This window comes from Carassius gibelio, chromosome A19, assembly GCF_023724105.1.
Source record: "Carassius gibelio isolate Cgi1373 ecotype wild population from Czech Republic chromosome A19, carGib1.2-hapl.c, whole genome shotgun sequence".
Taxonomy (NCBI): Eukaryota; Metazoa; Chordata; class Actinopteri; order Cypriniformes; family Cyprinidae; genus Carassius; species Carassius gibelio.
The window spans coordinates 4151790-4167674 of NC_068389.1; the positions used below are offsets into that span (position 1 = coordinate 4151790).

Sequence of the window (15885 nt, forward strand, 5' to 3'; positions counted from 1 at the left end):
ACACACTCATTTTCAGTGATGCCCTGCAATGAATGGTTCATGTATTGTTATTTATTTTCATTATTTGTTTTATTTTTATTTATTTTTTTACCATAAAATGAGATGACACACACAGGTTGCATGCTTTTTTCTTTTATTACTTATTGTTTCCAATTTATGCATTATTTACACTTGAAAGATGCCATCCACAATTTTTTTTTTTTTTTTTTTTTTACAGTTATCTAAACATTCAGTAATGCATTAACTACATAAGCATTATCGCTTAACTATATAATTAAACCTTTACTCTGATGCATTTATATCAGTGACTATTTTACATTCACATTAAGTTATTTAGCAGATGCTTTTAATACAAAGCGACTTACAAATGATGACAATAAAAACACATAAAATTAACAAAAGAACAACAATATATAAGTGCAATTGACAAGTCTCAGTTAGCCTAATGCAATACACGTAGTAAGGTATATATGTATATTATATATATATATATATATATATATATATATATATATATATATATATATTATATCAAGGATCACTCTTTAAAGGATGCTAGTTTATAATACATTTTATTTTATTTATATGTAAATTTCACATTCATTAATGCAAGTTATGCAAACTCAAACCTGGGACCTGGATACCAGCATCACGGATATCAAAAATGTCCTTTCCTCTCGAAGCCCCTTATCACTGTGTGCAATAGCAAATTCACTTTATAATATTTAAACCAAACCTTTGTATATAGATGTGATGTCAAAATCTAAAAATAATAACGCAATTAAAACGATTAATATATGCTCCTCCTTTAACATTTTCACATAATAATAATACAAAATAATAATAAATAATGGTGCTGACCTGCAAAGTATTAAATTAGCATTTGCATTGTAATGTCCTATGGAAATGGAAATATATATGTATAATTTATTATTATTATATATAATTATATATTCTTTTTTTCCTTGCTCCTTCTTGTTGAGGCATGTGAAATGTTTTGTTATATAGTGAGATATGGCACAAAAAATCATTGAAAACCCCTACTTTCAATGGAGTGGGCCGGTGGGCCCGTGGGCCCGTCGCGTGGAGGCAGAAGTTGAAAACATAACTATCAAGCGCCAACGCAGGCATCAGTCAATCATATCGCCATATGCAAATACGCTAGCCAATCGCGTTCTCCAACGCCTCCAAGCGTCGGCGGCGACGTCCGTTGCCTCGCTACGCGCTTCACTGAAATCTACCGGGATTTCCCTATGGGATTTCCCTTTACTGTCTATGGGATTTCCCAATAGAATCCAGACCCTCTTCGGATTTCTCGACACACGCTCTGAACCTAACATCATCACTAACGTTACAATCATGGGCACGTCTGTCGCGACCAAGGGTTTTGCTCTGCTTTGTGCTTTTCTTCTCTGTTGGACTTCGCCCTCACTTCAGAAAGGTAAATAATTATATTTTACCTCGTGTCAGAGTAAGAAAGTGAAAGTAACAATTCCTGGTCTATAACGGTTTTTTCATATATATATATATATATATTAAAGTTTTTCAACTTACAAGCAAATATCCACTAACTTGATGTCCTAAACGTTGAACCACATGGTTCCACATCGTCCACGCGGCCACGTGTTTCTGGTCGGTATTGAAAAGTCAATTTAAAAGAAATTAAATTTAACATAAAAAAAGATGGCAAATGATTGAATGAATAAATAAAGTTAACTGAAAAGTTTTGAGACTTTGAGTGCGCCTCTCCCGCCTCTAATTCCCCCTTTTATAACATTTACTTCGATATTTGATATAATGCATATTATGTTCCTCTTTATTGCAGATAAACACTCCCTATACTACATATACACGGCCCTGTCCAAGCCTGTCGAACAGCCGGGCATCTATCAATTCACTGCTATGGGTCTGCTGGATGACAGACAGATTGACTATTACAATAGCCAGGAACATAGAAAGATTCCCAAACAGCGCTGGATGAAAGAGAAAATGCAGGAAGACTACTGGGAAAAGGCACCCAGTCAAGAAAGAGCAAAGAGCAGTGGTTTAATGTGAACGTCGACATTCTGATAAAACGCATGAGACACAATGAATCAGGTGAGGAACATTGTTACATTTAACCTACAAATAGATATTTTTATGTAAATATGTAATTATTATATCATCATCATCTCACAAACATTTCAATTTGTGTCTATTTCAGATGTTCATGTTCTTCAGTGGAGACATGGTTGTGAGATTGAGAAACAGGGAGATAAAGTGAGGTTTTCCAGAGGCATTGATGAGTACAGCTACGATGGAGATAACTTCCTGTCTTTTGATGATAAGGAGTCTCAGTGGGTCGCTCCTGTTGATGCAGCTCTTCCAACCAAGAGGAAATGGGATAATGTGCCTATCCTAAACCAGTACACCAAGGGCTACCTGGAGAAAGAGTGTGTGGACTGGCTTAACAAATTCAGAGAATACGGAGATGAGGATCTCAGAAAGAGCTGTGAGTAAATGAATAGTATTTGTATTTGTTGTTGATCTGCACCTTTCATAGAGATATAACTCACTGATAAACTGTTTTCTGTGTTCTCAGCTCCTCCTAAAGTTTACTTGTTTGCTAAAAAGTCTATCAAGGACAAACCCAAGCTGAAACTCACCTGTCTGGCCACTGGCTTCTACCCCAAAGATGTGATGTTGACCTTAAGGAAATATCGCACACCCCTGCCTGAAAATGACACAGAATCCACAGGAATCAGACCAAACCATGATGAAACCTTCCAGCTGGGGAAAAGTGTGTTTATCCAGGAGAATGAAAAAGCAGAATATGATTGTTTTGTGTTTCACAAAACCCTCTCAGAACCAATTATTGTCAGATGGGGTAAGCAAAGTGAAAGTTCCAAACATATTTTCGGGAGGAGCTTAATCATTCAGTTCTGTTAATCATCGCTACAATTGTTCAAGCATCCCCCCACCTACCCTTCCCCTCCTCGATTTCCTTCTTTTTCTTTCACACATACAATCGTAGGGGGATTCTTACTCAGAGCTCGAGCCAAGCCTCAGGTTAGAGCCTCCTTCAAGAACAGCAAGCAAAGTTTGTTTATCATTATCTAGCAGGACTGAAAGGGCAAGTGAACTTGTGACATTCAGTTAAAGCAGGGGTGTTTCCTTTAAAGACCCATGTGATTTTCATAGATCTGAGTTTTTTTTTTGGAGGGGTGGGAGTGGTTATGTTGGTTACTGCATGATTATCAAAATTGTGCAAATGGCTTTAATTGAATATGATTTGAATACGCATGCGCAGCCTCGTGAATAATTATGAGACACTGATGAGTCATCCGTGTACTTTAATGTAAGAAAATGCCACAACCTGGGCCACTGACACTATGAATATTTTAAATCTGCAAGACAAGTAGCAGGTTCAAATTAACCATTATCAAATACAATTAATTTTAACACTTGTAAACATTGTTTTTGATAATGTGCAACACAAACACTTCTGTTACAATCTATGGATAAAATGGATGACCCTTTAAAATGACTTGATTAAAGGCTTAAAAATTAAATTTCAGTTCATTTTCAGCAATTGCACACTTTACTTTACACTGTCCATTTTTTTATTTATTTTTTAGATGGGAAATGCATAAACTGCAACAAAGGCTCTACCCCGACTATTCAGGTTGGAGTTGTGATTGGAGTTTTGATTGCAGTTTTGATTGCAATACTTCTTGTTGCAGCACTCCTCTACCTTTATAAGACTAAAAGACTCGGTGAGTATTAAAACATGATCATTGATCCTGGATACACTCTTTTTTAATATTTTCTATAATAAAGGTGCTTCAACTATCAGAATTGACAAGGCTGCTTTTTTGTTTTAAAAAGCTATTGCTTCACTTAGGGTTGGGTGGTAAGAATGACTGAACTCTTGTAATAGTCAGAAATATCTTTTAATGTGGTTAAGCTGCAAGCAACTAAACTCTCCTCAATTAACGACTATACACCTTAGTAACAATTTTTTGTTGTGCTGTCTCAACTTCTTCAATTGCTTGTCTCTGTTCCTGAGAGCAGTGCATGTAGACTGTAATGGTATTTATGATCTTTATTTTATATATTCTCTAGTTATCCCATGGCGTAACACCAATGGAGCAGCACAAAGGAATGATGTAGCTCAAAATCTTCTCTCAGGTAACTGAAAGTAAAAATAATCTGTATTTCCCTTTAGATAGTTTCCACTGCGTCTTAAAAAGTAAGGTTAAGGTTATGATTTAATTGAATAAACGTTGAATAATCGTTCAGTAATAAAAAGTCCAGAGCGGCGCTGCTTTGTGTTCTGCTGTTACAGAAACAGTTATATTTCTACCAAATAATTAATGAGGATTTCAATGCAAGTGTTCATTTGTTCAAAGTTCAGAACAAAGCAAAAATCGATCCATGTATTACACTGCATTGTAAACTGGTGGATCGATAAGAAGACAATGCATTATAAAAATTTAAACATAGGTGTGTGCAATATGTATGGTCTGCAACAATACCGCAATTGTAATTTTAATGATGTGCTATTTGATATGAGTATATTGCGAAAGGCGAACACATCTACAGCATTCATTAGGTGATGAAGTCTAGTAGGTAAGACATTGAGAGTGCGTTATTTCACTGCATGCATTAATCAGTATATTAAAATGCATTTAGAATGATCACATAATTTAAGATTGTGCAGAAAAAAATATATTTATATAATTTCATATAGTTAATATCACATGAAGAGTGCTGTTTTTTTTCTAAAAGCAAGCATGATTACAAATGTGATATTGATTTTATTCAACAGTTAAATAAACAAGTAGTTAATATTAAGAGACTTACGCTTTAGACGCCATATTTCCTGTTTTTCCTCCATTTCTCCAACAAAAAACTATAATTTCAAACACAGCCACAGTGTTGTTTTGCGTCTCTGAACAACAAACAGGACGTTGTTTTGTTACCGAATGAATCAACTGTTTAAATGATTCAGTTAAATCCTAATGATAGTGACGAAAGTGAAAGTGACTTACTTGTTAACAGTGACTTACTGCCGCCTACTGGTGATTTTACATTACATTTAGTCATTGAGCAGACGCTTTTATCCGAAGCGACTCACAAATGAGGACTATGGAAGCAATCAAAAACAACAAGAGAGCAATGACATATAAGTGCTATAACAAGTCTCAGTTACACGTAGCAAGGATTTTTAAATAATAAATAAAAACAGATAAAATAGAAAAAGAATAGAGCAAGCTAGTGATATAGGTCTTTTTTATAATTGCATAATATATCAAAAGAAAATAGAAAACAAAAACATTAGAAAAGTAGATTTTTTTTAAAAGAATTTAATTACAATAGTGAGTGCTAAAGTTAGAGGGTCAAATAAAGATGGAAGAGATGTGTTTTAAGCCGATTCTTGAAGATGGCTAAGGACTCAGCTGCTCGGATTGAGTTGGGGAGGTCATTCCACCAGGAGGGAACATTTAATTTAAAAGTCCGTAAAAGTGACTTTGTGCTTCTTTGGGATGGCACAATCAATGGTTTTCATTAAAAAAAAAAATATATATATATTAAGTTAATTTAATTTAACACAATGGTTTTAATTTCACATTTAAGGTATCTTCATTTTTAAATAATATCAAACAAAATGTTTCAATATGTTATGTTTAAAATATCAAAACATTATTAATGCATTTGTAACAGCAGGTTAAGGTATTCCATGTCCCTCTGAAGTGCATTAAACTGTGTTTAAATGCATTTTAATGACACTTCTAATGTAGCTTCTGTGTTTATTCTGCATTGAAATTTTATCACTAGTGCTTGGGTGGGTGTGAAAGCTCCTACTGCTGGATGATTTTAATGGGCTACACAATGGTTATTAATTTATAATAATAAAATAATGATATTAATAATAAAATCTCCACAAATTTGATGGGTTTCTTTAAAATACATAGTATGATTTGACAGGGAATCAGTTTACCGCTACTAATTATGAACATTCTGGAGTGCGGTTCCCAAAAGCATTGTTAGCAAGTTTGCAACATTAAATAACAATTTGGTGTTTCTCAAAATCATAGCTAACTTGCAGTACAATATATCTTTCATTCCATATAAATTCAGTCCACGGCTTCATGGAGATATTGCAGATTTTTATGATCAGTGATCACCGTAAAGGGATGGTTAGCTCCCTCCAGCCAATGTCTTCATTCTTTAGCTTGATCGCTAGCTTGATCGCTAACAGCTCGCTGTTCCCAATTTCGTAATTTTGCTCCGCTGGGGTCAGTTCCCTGGAATAGTAAGCGCAAGGCACACCAAACTGCTGGGATAGCACAGATCCAACGCCAGTGGTGGAGGTGTCCACTTCTACCACAAACGGTAACTCAGGATTGAGGTGGCGAAAGATGAGAACCATGCTAATGGCGTTCTTCAGTTCTTGGAATGCTTCCTGGGTGGTGGAAGTCCAGGACAGGGACTTGGGCTTACCTCTAAGGAGAGAGGTCAGTGGTGCAGTATGCAGACTGAAGTCTTGGATAAAGTGTTGATAGAAGTTAGCAAATCCTAAGGACCTCTGGAGTTCCTTCACAGATTGTGGAACGGGCCATTCCTTAATGGTGGATACCTTTCCCTGGCCCATCTGGATACCTTCAGGGCTGATGTTGTACCAGAGGAACTGCACCATGGAATGATGGAATTCACACTTCTCCAGCTATAGACATAGATGGTGTTGTCTGAGCTTCTGGGTCACATAGTGGCGATGTTCAGCCAGGTTCCGGGAATAGATCTGGATGTCATCAATGTAAACTATGACTGACTTGTTGAGGAATTCCCAGAATTCTCATTCACGAAGCCTTGAAAGCTAGAGGGGGCGTTGGCGAGTCCATAAGGCATAATGCAGTACTCGTAGTGACCAGAAGGTGTGATGAAGGCTGTCTTCCATTCGTCCCTTTTGCGGATTCGAATGAGGTTATAATCAATGCAAGGCTTCAAGCCCCCCTTCCTTCTTGCTCACGAAGTTGGAGGCAGCTGGTTAGCTGGATGAATCCTTGCTTGAGTGCCTCCTTGATGTAATCCTTCATAGCCTTGTGCTCCGGATTGGACAGTGGATAGACTCGACCCCTAGGGAGTTTAGCATCAGGCAGCAGGTCAGTGGTACAGTCCCATGGCCTGTAAGGTGGTAAGTGGGTGTCTGCCTGCTTGCTGGACACATCCTGGAAAGCCACATGTTCAAGTGGGATAATTGGAGCAACATCAGGCTAAGGGCTCTCGATGAGGCTGGAAGCCATGTGACACCCTGGAGAACAGAGAACTGGACGAGGAAGAGCGGTGAGACAATGATGGCAGAACAGACTCAAACGGGTCACCTCACATGAATCCCACCTGATTTCCGGAGAATGTAACGTGAGCCAGGGGCGTGCCAGGATGATATTGGCCGTGGGTCCCTCCAGTACCAAGAAGTGTATCTCCTCTTCATGAATCAATCTTGAGAATTAACAGGGGTACCTGAAACTTAACCCGCCACGTCCTAAAGGCTTTCCTTGGATTGTTTCGACTCGGAGCTCCTGGGCATGTCAGCAGAGAGGCAACTGGAGGCAGCTTAGGAGGCTTTGAGAGACAAATTTGCCCGAGGAACCCGAGTCAACCAGGGCTGAAACAGAAACAGTGCATTCTGGGGTGACTAGTTGGACTGGAATGGTGGTAAGCTTGGAAATTACAGGGTTCGGATAATTGGTACTCACCGAAGGACATGGGGGTTTGACTGGGCAGGCACGAATTACATGATCTGGCGAGACACAGTAAAGGCAGAGTCCTGCTGCGAGCCGGCATTTGCTCTCTTCATATGATAGACGTGTGGATTCCACTTGCATGGGTTCTGGTACTGGAGGGCTGTTAGTGGGAGAACCAGACTGGCGGGTGGCTTCGGCGATTGGGCAGATGGCTAGGTGCTGTGAAATGCGTTTGGCCTTCAGCATAAAGTTCTTAAAGAAATTAAAGAGCCACACAGATGGGAAATCAAAAATTACCTGTATTACAGTGTATGATGTAGCTGTCCATCAGTGTAAACAATGTGCAAAGTAATTAAACCAAAAAGTACACGATTTATAAAGTTATTGGCTTCTAAAGTAAGGAGTCGACTCTGAATCGCTGAAACGAGTCATTATAGATTTCAAATCTTTTGCCCATCTCTATGTACGTCACTAGGAACACTTTGCATAATAATATCCACCTACCGTCTTGGGAGAAACTGACCTCTGACCTGCCCCCCCCCACACACACACAGACGCTCTGGTTGGTGTGAGAGCATCATATTCGAGGAGACAGTTTGTTTACAATTGTAAAGGCAAGTTTGTTTTATTTTCACTGCCAAAGAATGAAGATCAGAAGAACCAATTCATTTTTTACCACAATAACAGAGCAGTACAACAAATCCCTTTTGTTGTGTTCACAACATTTCACTGATGACTGCTTTTCTAATCTCGGTGAGTACAAGGTGTGATTTTCAAAGCGTTTGGCCATAAAAGAGGGTTCATTACCAACTTTATTTAGAACAACAAGCATCTCCGAATCACAACGCGAGTTCTGTTTGGCCAAACATCATTATTTAGTTTGTGAATTATAAGTAAATTTATATATATATATATATATATATATATATATATATTGTTATTAATTTGCACAAATTTTTTTATCTAATACACAACATCCAAGGGGATGTTGGGGGGATGCTTTCTGTCTTTTTTTCCACCAGGGGGATGCCATCCCCCCACATCCCCCCTCAATTCAAGCGCTATTACTAAATAAAAAAAAAGTTAAATTGCTAAGGCCAATACATTCAAAAATGTGACCTGAAATCTATTATATAAACACATTTTAGACCAACAGAAATAAATGGCTTAGATAAACAATTAATCAGTTACCATTGATAAAGACAAGTTTCCATGCTACTACCACCACCAAATTTAATTGATTATTATTATTGTTTGTTTGTATAATTAATTGCCTACTAACACTCGCTTATTTTGACCACTTCAACAATATAACCCTCACATTCACCCATTTAACAGATGCATGATTTTATGGTAAATTAAAATTGATTAGTTTTCTGTTTTTATCTTATTTTCTGTTCCTCATTGGATTTCCCAGGGGATAATTACAGCAATGGGCATGCACAAACAGCAGCCAATGGACATGCACAAACAGCAGCCAATGGACATGCACAAACAGCAGCCAATGGACATGCACAAACAGCAGCCAATGGGCATGCACAAACAGCAGCTAATGGACATGCACAAACAGCAGCCAATGGAGGTAAGCAGTTTAACAGTGCAGGGATACTAACAGAAAACGTAATAACTGCACATAAGTATGTCAATAATGCAAGAAGACATCAACAAAGAATAATTTTTACAGCTAAAGTCAGTTCATCGATGATTCAGTGATGTCATCATCCCTTTCAGCCCTCTTCCAATAGTGTCTGTGCAATCAGTCAAGCATCCTCAACTAAGTGAGATGCCTTTAATGCATTATGTTAACTTCCAAAAGCCCTAAATTCAACGAGACATTTTTTTTTCACACAGAAGTTGTAGTTTGCCATGTTTTCTGCACCCTTTTGATTGACTAGATATGCCCAGATCATGGCTGTTTTTAAACAATCAGCAGATGGCTGATGGTGCAGATAATTGACCTATCGCTAAGCCCCTCCCCTCAAATGCAGATCAGACAATGGCAGTCCAGTATCAGTTGCAGGGGAGCAGAACTCTGACATCTGTATGTTTCATGCACCATATAGTAGGATGACCAAACATGCTATTTTCCCAGGACACGTCCTGGCCAGGATTTTTATATTGCCTAAAATATCCAATATGAGCTGTAGAGAGCAGGGGCCCGTTTCAATAAGGAGGTTCAACCGATTCTGAGCTTAAACTTGAACTCTGAGTTGACTTACCATGAGATGGGAAACTCTGAGTTTTCGATAACAGAACAGTTGAAATGAGCTGGTTTAATAAACTCTAAATTGACTGAGTCTGAGTTAAGAGCGTGCACCACAACTATAAAAAGCCATTATCAATGGAGCGCCGATATTACGATTCACCATGGCAACAGCTCCCGCAGAAAATCTGTCTGCATACTTCAGACTCAACACAAATATAACTCTTCTCAGTGTTATAATATCACAGGTGAAAACTGGCAGAATGTTAGATTAATTAACTAATAGCTAATAATTTTTATGGTATCTCATGGGCAAAAAATATATATAAAATAATATTAATAATAATATTTTAAGTGCATTATTCTTATTAAGGATCTACCAAAAAAGTAAGAAAAATATGGCAGTGACTATTTACACTAAGTGGAATTAACATACTTTCTTAGCGATAGATCTTATTTACAGTAGGCTTAGTGCAAGTAGCTCTAGATGTTATTTACAGAAAAATGTACAGTGAAAATCGTGATATATTCTATTTACCATGTAAAAGTAGCAGTTCTTTGCAACAGGCGAAGTGTAAATAATAATTAGATGCTAGTTATACTTTATACTGGTAGATACATACTAGGCCCATTTGCACCTTAGTATTGTTATACATTAACAGGATGCAATAATAACAGATTGTAAATGATTATATTTGTTACAATTATAAATAGTTGTATCATTATTAAACACTAGTTAGGCACTTTACTTCCACTTTTAGAACATTTTGTTCATTTTTATTGAAAATAAATTCTAATGTGACGCGTGATGGGAAAAGTGAGAAGAACGAGCTTGGCAAAAGCCGGACTCTAACCCAATCAATCGCGTTACAAGCTAGTTTTCCGTGCCCAAAACATTACTGCCTACACCACTGAAGCCGTTATTCACATTTATCATATTTAACCTTATGTGTTGATGGAGGGCGGAGCTACAGTAGATTTGCACTTAGTAATAGACAATAATCTTGTTTTCCATGTGCATTAAGATTATTTTTACTACCACACTGGCATATAATTTTATTTAAGAAAAATGCACTTAGATCCCCCCCAGGAAAGAAGACTAAGTATCTTATATCATTTTCTTATACAGAAAAAACTGATTTATTTCATTATTTTTTTTTTTATATTTGTACTTGGGTGGGGCACTTAGTAAGAGGAGCATTTTTCTACTGTGCATCAATTGTGTTTAAAAAGGGAGAGGAGACCGAAAGAAACTCTGGGGACTTACCCTGCTTTCTCGGGTTTGACAAACCTCCCATTCTGAAACAGAAAACATAGAGTTTCTCTTATTTCAGGGTTAACATACTCAAAGTTTTCACTTAAACTCCTCTCTGAAATGGGCCCCAGGCGGCTTCTTTTGCTTTTGAATCTATCTCATATTACTTTGATGTAATACATTGATCGGTATGCTCAGTGCTGCTTCAAGTCAAACACTAATATGTACACGTATTCTCATCATTTACACTGTTCTTTGTACATTTAACCTTCTCACGCACCACGATTGGTCAATTATGTACAATGTCTGCATGTTATTGGTCAAACGATCATTACCTACATTAAGTATGAAAACAGGAAACCAAAGCCAAAACCTGGATATTTTAGGCAATATAGAAATCCTGGGCAGGAAAATAGCACATTTTGTCTGCCTACCATATAGAAACATTGGAGAATCCGCATCGTTTTTATGGGGTTTATGCTACAAAAATTTTAAAACAATGTGCCAAGGGTAACACTTGTAACACTAATTCTAGGTATCCTGAGAGGGTAGACAATGTAATTTATTGTATTTCTTTTTTCTAAATCCAACCCCAATCCCCATGAAGATGAAAACATAAATTTTCTGGTTGTCATACTCTCATGAAGTTATACTTTCCATCTGCTCAAGCTGAACGTTTAACGCATCTTGTACTTCAGCACAATATCTCAGACTGAAACTAGCTAACATCCAAACCTAAATGGTAAACTGTTCTCACATCGTGCAGTTGAAGTCAAAACACATACACAAAGAACTACATTAAAGTGCCTCTCCATATTAATCTGGATAAATGTGTAAATTAATTTAATTTTACTCTGCAGTATATGAGCGATGTTGATCCAGGATGTTGTCATTGCGATTTTGATGATCACAACAATTCTCCCATTTGCCTTGTGATCTGTATTTTTACATATTTTAATATCTTTTATATATTCCTCCATGGCATATTTAAATCCCGCTTGAAGGTCCATCTGTGTCCCAAATGGATCAGAAACAACTCGGAAGAAGGTTTTCACTGACAGCTGTCATTGTAAGACAATGAGCAACTCTGTTTGTCAGAGTGAGCAATACTAAGGGGGGCGGGGCTTACAAATTGCTTTTATCAGCCGATACTGATTATTGACAGTTACATTGGTGCATCCCCAATTATAAGTAAATAGCACTATTATATGTGAAGTTTACTAAAATATTCTATTTTTCTCATTTGTTTGCCCTATAAAAGGAAACAGTGGAATGGAAGCCAACGTCTAACTGTAAAATAGCGTATGTATTCCAGAATTATCCTAAAGAAATTAATCTTATGGTCATGTTTTACTGCAATATTAATTACAGTGTCTTTTCGTGCCACAGGAAACAGGAAAGGTAGCGACTGAAGATGGAGATGGCCTTTCTGATTTTTATTACTTTCATCACATCTACCATGTGCTTTCCTGAATTATTGAAGTGAGTAAAATCTGGACAGAGTCAGTTATAGGTAACTTAAATTTAAAAAAAGTAAAATTCAAGTACTTCAAGCACCTTGTACGAACCCTGGTCTCAGTTTAAGACCAGGAAAACCACTGAAAACAATCTTCATGTAAAAATGAACAGTGCAGCGCATCTGATATAAATACAGGGCCGTCTTTTATAGCATGTGCTGTTCATTTGTGAACGCATATAAAGTCTGACACATTTTATGTTGCACTGTTATCATTTACAAGCATGGAGCACATCTCCATCTCAGCTGTTCAGGACACAAACTTAACATTTATCTGGGAAAACACTGCATGTTATCTCACTAAATTTTTTTATGTAAATAGTTTATAAATCTATGTCAAAACAGGAGAGTACATCAACATATTCCTAAATATGCTATTTGTCATACATATCGATCTAAAAATAAGTTCAAACTCTTGCTATGAGTATGTGGCCAAAAATTAAAGGGATACTCCACCGAAAAACACTTTTTCCACATTGCATCACGCCACGTAAATATAAAACCATGTCTGCATTTGTGATCGGAGAAATGACGAGCGCTACTTTACACCATTTGCCTTGTGCAACGTCTTCACATGGACAAGTGTGACGTCGTATACCTCTGTAAATATATATAGAGAAACATACAAAATGTGCAGAGCAGGGGGGCGCGAGGAGTGGAATTGAGAGCCACTGGTCAAAACTCACTTTTGAATCGTCAGTGGCAAATCCTTTACATACGTAAACGTACTTACAGACTGTGAGTCAGAACAGCCAGCATTGTAGTCTACTCTCCCAGAATCAGGAAACAATCCTCCATAAAATGCACTGCAAACATCTGAATATTTGGGTTGAACTGTTCTGGAACAGTGTTTTAAATACAACTTAACCACAATTATGTCTCCTCAGTGTCTCTCTGCATCACATTTTGGAGAATATGAGCTGAAATCAAGCGTATGCTCTTCTGTGACAGCCGCGCTGCATGAAAGCGCTGTTTTTGTTCAAACTAAAAGCATAAATACACAGAAAATATATCCTTGTGTCGTGGCTGACACAGAATGTCATATGCCATTTGCGTTCAGTGGTTGTTCTCCAAAATGGCGCTATGCTAAAACAGCGAGACACTGAGGTCTTTTTTGTCTTCTTTGCATACAAAATGTATTCATGTCGCTTGATAAAATGTATATTGAACCACTGATGGCAGATGGACTATTCTGATGATGTCTTTCATACTTTTCTGGACCTTGACAGTGTAATTTACGTGTCAGTCTATGGGACAGTCACAAGCCTCCCAGTTTTCATCCAAAATATCTTAAATTGTGTCGAGACAAACAAAGCTTTTATGGTTTTGGAATGACAACATTTTCATTAATCACTTAACATTTAAGTGATTAATGACATTTTTATTTTGGGGTGTAGTATCCCTTTAAAATAACATGGATTTAAAAGTCCCTGAATCATGTGGTAAAGTGAAGCATGGCCAGGCCGTTGACACCCTCTGTAGGTATTTGTTAAATACATAATATACTTAAATTGGTTATGTTCACATTTTGTATAGGCATATTACATTATGTAGCCCTATTTTACACCTATGTAACACCGTTGTACCACTATACACATCCATATAACCTTTCTAGTACACATAATATTACTGTACGACTCTATATTGTAATTCTACATAACACTTCTAATACAAGTAACATTACTGTACCACTATACCTGTAAATGTTCAACTGTAACAGCTTTTACATAACTTTTAACCTTGAAGCTTAACTAATGACTGCTAATATCCTTACAATGTCTTGGATTATGTGCACTTTAGATGTTGTAAAGATTACAGATGGGCATAATTACTTTTCAAAAATATAAGTGAGGAGACCATCCTGCTACCCAACCAAGCACCATGTGGTCTCATGATCAATCCACCCAGACTAAAAACTCTCTCTACTGGTGCAGAGGAAGCGGGGACTGACAACAGTTACCATTTTATCACTTTCTGTAACAGCAACGTATAATCTAATGCTAATTTCACTGGAGGGTGCGTTTTAATGCAGGGTAAAATACACACTAGTCGAAGTTTTTTTTAGTTACGGAGGGCATACACACAAGAGCCGAGTGACTGTCCAGGAAAATTTCATCCAAAAGTGTGTATGTGCCAGGGGAAGAAAGCTGGATCAAATGCCACATAAGTTCAATGCATTTTTTTTTGGGGGGGGGGGATGTTTAGTGTTGAGACAGTCAGTCTATATAATTTAATTAAACAATATTTGTTTTTTTCTGTGACCATTTTGTCCTACTTTGTAAAAATAACACAGTTGAGAGAAATAATGTAGCAATGTGGCTTTCTGGAAAGCGGGATCACTACAGGCGGATGGCAGGAGGGTAACTTAAGGCCGGTGACACACCTGCTGCGTGGCGTCTCTGCTGCGTGCCAGAAACGTGGTGGCTGCTTCGCGTTTTCTGTGTCTTTACACACCAGAAGCGTGCCTGCACGCGGCGCTTGGCGCGCTGCTGCGGCTGTAGGTGACATAGAGGGAGGCCGCCAAAAAAAATAAATAAATAAAAAAAAAAATCTTCAAAATCATTCAAATATTGTCTCATTCTAGTGAAGCATATAAGAAGTATCTGTATATTTTGTAAGCTAAGTGTATTGTCACCCACTCTAGTGTTGATAAGCAGTGATATAGCTCATACTTTCCCAAGTGTATGATACAACTTCATTCTTTAGGTCAATCATATATTCGTGATAGGCAATAATTTGTACAATATCCTTTCAAACCTTAAAGTTGCCACAGCCATTGCACGCTTTTGTGCCACACTTTATCTGTAGCATTTTGTTTTATTAGTTTATTAGGCTAGAGTTTGAAAGATAATATTGTTTGTTAAGTGAGGTCGCTGATTTTAGTCCTTGAAAACCAAAAAAAAAATTTTTTTTAATTAGATCAAACATTTCAGTTGATGGCCATGTTTTTTTTTGTTTTTTGTTTTTACATTAATGCATCTGACTTGCATTGCATTAAAGCTATACATTTCAGCAATGGGTACATTTCATGGGACTTATTGCTAGCACTTACTATACTGTTTTGAGCTCTGTTTGTTTTGACTTGTTCAATGTCAAATTATGAATTTATACATGTTGTGCTTAGACTTTGAATAAATGTTACAAAGTTATTTTGACTGGTCTTAAGTGCTTGCCAAAATATACG

At 37.1% G+C, this 15885-nt stretch overlaps 1 long non-coding RNA gene and 1 pseudogene across 1 annotated transcript; one reads left to right on the forward strand and one right to left on the reverse strand.

Annotated features, from left to right (window-relative positions):
• Positions 1–509: 509 nt before the first annotated feature.
• LOC127935795 (H-2 class I histocompatibility antigen, Q10 alpha chain-like) lies at positions 510–15777 on the forward strand (annotated as a pseudogene).
• LOC127935831 (uncharacterized) lies at positions 2279–3609 on the reverse strand. Its single transcript, XR_008148185.1, has 3 exons — positions 3026–3609; positions 2646–2713; positions 2279–2421 (listed from the first exon to the last, which is right to left on the reverse strand). It is a non-coding gene; the product is annotated as an uncharacterized LOC127935831 (long non-coding RNA).
• Positions 15778–15885: the final 108 nt, after the last annotated feature.